Genomic DNA, 5,750 nt, shown 5'->3' on the forward strand with positions numbered 1-5,750 from the left:
TTCAAATTGTGCTTGTTTTTAATCTTATATATATGTTCTCTAATACCTATTGTTTGTGCTTGTTCATGATTCTTGCTAACAGTGTGTTTCTCACCATCTGTCTTTGTCTGTTTGGAGTCAGTCTAAGCCAGTCTCAGTACTAACTGCGTTTCTCTGTGAATACACACCATTGTGGTATCAAGGAAAGGATTGACTGATTTTATAGTGCGTCCTCCCCCTCTTCTCTCTGTGCAGTGAAATATAGTGCAAAGTGAAACGTTATGTTCAGACAGGAATGAGACCCACATAAAGAAGTGACTTAAGTGAAGTCTAAGATTTCAGTTTATTTCTTCAGTGTTCCCCAGGTCTTTTGACCTTCAAGAATAATAATGTTTTTCTTGTGTATGTTGTTATACCAGCTGTGAGCGAGAAGGAATGCATTTATTTGATTCCACGTGATAAACTTGTATTTTTAGTGCTTTAATTCTGCAGGCAAAGACACCAAAAGTGTTGATTAGAATGACAGAAATATTATTTGTATTTCTTCATCAGTTTTTCCATTAAAATGAACAAGATTAACATGATTAAAAATATGAGTGAATATTACATTTTATTTTAAATTTTTGTTTCAAAATACCATGGATATTACACATTCATAATGTAGTAAGATGTGTAATGTAGCAGGTTAGTTATAGTTTTTAATTTAATTTTTACGTTTATTTTTAATTTGTCATTTCAGTAGCTTAGTTTTAATAGAGTTCTGTAGTCGCTGTGTGACTAGTTTAAATTTAGTTTACCTAGTTTAAGTTTAGTTTTACGTGTCATTTTTATTCTAGTTTAAGTATTTTCATGGCTATTAAGTTCATACATAATAATACTGATAACATTTCAAATATTTTTCAGTTAAGAAGCCTTGTGCTTGAAACATTTGCACAGCAGCATTAGAAGCACAATGAATGTCTCTTGTCAGCACCTGGCTGGAATTTTTGGCAAATTTGTGTCCTGGACTTGCTTGTTGTTGTGTCAGCCATGATTGCCACATCATTTAAATATATATTCAAAGATTGATTCAAAATCAACACACACAAACACATAAATAAGTGTAAGAGTTTGGCAGATTAGTGCAGTCTCAGAGTCTGGTTGTGGCTTTGTCTTGGCTGATGATCAGTCAGTGGAAACGGCATTAGGATTCTGCTGTTCACTCCTGCCTCGTTACACTGGAGACATGAATCAGCTGTTTGACGCCCCTCAAACCAAGCGTGCCAATAAACAGAAGAGACTGACTAACACAAAACATGAAGAATATTTGAAGAGAGAACGACTGGACATCTCTGTGAAAAAGCTTCTGGTACAGTAACAGACTTTCCTCTTTGAACTTTTCACCTCTCTTGAATGTTTTGTCTCAGACAGGCATTCCCCCAGTTACTTTTACATACCCCCTGTTACTTTTCCCAATGGAAACACTATTTCAGAAACAGTGAGATAAAAGGGTCATTTGTATTCTAGTTGCCCTGTCAAGTCCAACCCCCCATCTTGATCATTAGTGAAAATCCACAAGTTTTATCTGATGCCTAGTTTTTTTCACAGTTATTATCCGAACTTTTCTTTCAAACTTTCTAGTCTGAATCTTTCTGATATATATATTTTTGTAACACTTTAGTTAAGGGACCAGTTCTCGAAATTAACTAGATGCTTATTAACATACATAAGGTGGTAGAAAAGAATCACCCCCCTTAAATATAATCACATTTTGTTGCTTTAGCGCCTGAAATAAAGATGGACACTATTTTTATTTTATCAAACTGTATTTACAGCTGATAACATCCAAGTGAAAGATATGACACCAACATGTCGGAGAGAAAAAATTAAATAAAATTCAGGATCACCCCCTCCTAAAAATGACTTGTAAACTCAATTAGGTGTAGATAATCACCTTCTCAAGTACACACAAAGCCATTAGACTTTCAGCTGTGATCAGCTGTGTTCATTTTGATCAGCTCAGCATGAAAAGAGTTTTCCTGGAGCATTTTAGTCCTTGGTAGTGCAGCTGAAGCAAACAATCTATGTTTGACAAGGCACTGTCAAAAGATCTCCAGGATAAAGTTAAGGACATGTGTTTGTTACAACACATACCCTCCCTGGACCAGGATGTCACTCCAAACTGGATGAAAGAGCAGGAGGAAACTGGTCAGAGAGGCGATGAAGAGGCCTGCAGCAACTCTTGAAGAGTGGTCATTGTGTGCATGTGACAACAATATCACAAATTCTGCACAAATGTGGTTTGTATGGAAGGGTTGAAAGAAAAAAGTGATTCCTTCAGAAAGATCACATGCAGTCACAACTGAGCACCTCGAAGAATGATTTGGCCTCAACAACAAATGATATGACTGACAGAAATCCAATACAGCTCATCATCCAAATAACAGCATTCTTACAGTAAAGCATGGGGAATGCTTGCATGGCCTAGTCAGAGCCATGGAGTCGAGTAAAGGGGGTGATCCATTATATATATCATTTTTTTATTTTTGTTTCTGACATGTTGTTGCTATATCTTTCACTTGGATGTTCTACGTTGCACTGAGTAAATACAGCTGGATAAAACAAATAAACTGTGTCCATATTCATTTCAGGCTGCAAAGCAACAAAACGTGATTCTTTGAAAGGGGGTGATTCTTTTCTATACACTGTATTACTATTGGCAGTTTACTTATAAAGCACATATTAATGCCTTATTCTGCATGATCAATTTTTAGATCCGTTAAGCCTACATCATACTGTACGTAAACTCAACAACTACCTTATTAACTACTATTAACAGAAAACTAGGAGTTTCTTGAGGCAAAAGTCATGAATTGATGCTCAAACTAAACTGTGACTGTTTTCTTTTATTACAGATTTTTTTGTTTCACACACCTGATCAAATACATTTAACTGTCCTTAAACTGAAAATAAGTAGTACATTAAGTGTAAATCATTCATGCAAACAAAAATGTATATTTTTATATTTTTATATTTTTTTATTTTTTATTGAGTTTTTCAATGCCTTATTAAATTTTCTCTATATACTGAGTGTTTACACTTTAAATTTACTGATTAATAACGGATAAATGATTCTTCAGGCATAACAAGTCTCAGATGTTCAGCCGCACAAGTCCTGATCGCAGCAGTGGACGTTCTCCCCTGGAGTGCAGGACTCCTCACATGTGCGGGACAAAAAATTTGCTGAAAAAAGAAATTCATATTTTAAATACATCATTTATATATACACACACAAATAAGGTACAAAAACTGTCACCTTGTTTAGTGCCTTATCTAAGTGTTCCAAACAACTGACATACACCTTTATCTATTGTAGTCAAGGTGGCCATATTAAATACTTTTTCATATAATATGTCATAATGTTTTTGACATTTAATAATATTTTTAGGTTACTTTACATTTTTAACCACATATACAGTATGTGGCATGCCATTTTCTTAAACTACCAATAATATGCCTCTGTATCTTAACAAGCCTGACTTCTTTTACAGAGGTGCAAAGCTGAAGTTTTGCATAAAAGTGAGAGGATACGCACCGGTAGCCTCCGTCTTGCAGAAGTTGGCAGATGGGGGGCATTCGGTCCTGACCTTGCAGTCGTCGCCCTCACAGGTGAAGCACTGGAGGGAGTGCACTGGACAGCGAATGAGAGACAAACCACCACAAACAAACCATGAGCTACTGTGAGATATATATGGTCACTGTTGATAGTTTCTAACTTGTTCAGTACAGTTGTGTTTATCACAGTCATTACAGGCAACACTTCCATTCTTACTTCTCTGCTCATAGAAAAGATTTCCAATCCAATCACCAGTAGCTCAAATCTCAGACAGGCCTAATATTAAGCGGTACCTGATATTCATCAGTTATAGATGGTTAACACACCGGTAGTGCTGCACACGAGCATCAGAACAAGAATGCAGACCAGAGCCTTCATGGTTTCAGCTTTAGCAAACAGCTTTTGAAGCAACAATACACAGAGTCTAGTGAGTGTCTGGAAAACTGCAATAGTGTCTTCGATTATATAGTCTGCTTGCTAAAATGAAACGGTTTATGTTGCAAGTATGGCATGGTGGGTATGCTGCAGTACAGGTTGGGTTATTAAACACCTTGGGGCTAAAATATTGTCATTTTTCTAGAAACTACATGAAGTATCTGGTACCTAAACTCTAATTTTTCATAGATTCAAGTTTTGGTTACTCTTTATTTTAAGGTACAATACTCACTATTAACAAACCATTAAGTACAACTTTTGCCTCAGTTAACTCCTAATTTGCTGCTTATACAGAGTTAATAAGGTCATTGTTAAGTGAAGGTATTGGGTCGGATTAGGAATGTAGATTATGGTCATGCAGAATATGTGCTTTATAAGTACTAATAAACAGCCAATATATTAATAATATGCATACTAATAAGAAACTTTTTAATAGTGGGAACTGGTTGTGTCACCCGAGTAAGTAAATATTTTTATTCAAAATCGGAAAAAAAAAAAGGAAAAAAAGTGAGACAGTCTTCTACAATATTTTAATAAATAAAATATACTGTAGATGTTAGGTAAAAAATGTTAGCCTGAATGCACTGTAAGTCGCTTTGGATAAAAGCGTCTGCTAAATGCATAAATGTAAATGTAATGTTCTTTTAGATAAGGACAGATTCAGAACCTCTTAGATACAATAAGTACAGTATTTTCCCAGGGCAAAATTACAGTGAATATGAATCTTCAGCCCTGTAGGAAAACGTGTCATAAAAAAAAAAAAGCTGTTTTGGAAGCACAGCTGCAGCTTGAGGAGAAAATATTTCCAGTCCAACAACGTATTTGTATCTGCTGTACCACTTGTGAAAATGGCACTTCAATTCAAATATCTAAAAAAATTATAATTGAAAAGCCTTTTAACTAAGATGATTAAAACTTTCTACATGTACTATATTTGGTGAAACATTTAATATTACAATGTTGGTATCAATCTTAACTGTCAGCAGATTTGGAAAAGATCCCAGGTAAACTGAACCTGGGAGGGAACCTACTTTTGAGGAAGGGCTTGGAGCCCGGAGAATAGAGTTTCGGCTGAGCAGAAGGGGTCACCAGGTGCCTCAGCACAGGCCACCTGTCCCTCCACAGCAGCCCGCACCACCTCACCTCCAGCCCTTTCACCCAGTCCACTTCGTGCCTGCACCTGGGCGGGGAGTGGCTGGACTTCTCTGTGGACTCTATGGGTCAAAATGATAGATTTTTCTTCTATGCCAAAACTCATTAGGATATTAAGTAAAGATCTTGTTCCATGAAGATATTTTGTAAATTTCCTATATACTGTATATATTTAAAACTTAATTTTTGATTAATAATATGCATTGCTAAGAACTTAAATTGGACAAATTTAAAGGTGACCCTCAGATTTCTATTTCGGCCAAATATTGTCAGAGCCAAACAAACCATACGTCAATAGAAAACTTCATTTGTTCAAAAAAAAAAAAAAAAATTGACCCTAATGATTGTTTTTGTGGTCCAGGGTCACACACATGCACGCACGCACACCCACACACACACACCCACACACACACACAGACAAAGATAGATAGATAGATAGATAGATAGATAGATAGATAGATAGATAGATAGATAGATAGATAGATAGATAGATAGATAGATAGATAGATAGATAGATAGATAGATAGATAGAGAGTAAAAGTAAAATGCTTTCAATTTCACATGTTCAGTCACTTTGAGAGTAAACAGG

The sequence above is a fragment of the Carassius auratus genome, chromosome 3 (assembly GCF_003368295.1).
Source record: "Carassius auratus strain Wakin chromosome 3, ASM336829v1, whole genome shotgun sequence".
Lineage (NCBI taxonomy): Eukaryota > Metazoa > Chordata > Actinopteri > Cypriniformes > Cyprinidae > Carassius > Carassius auratus.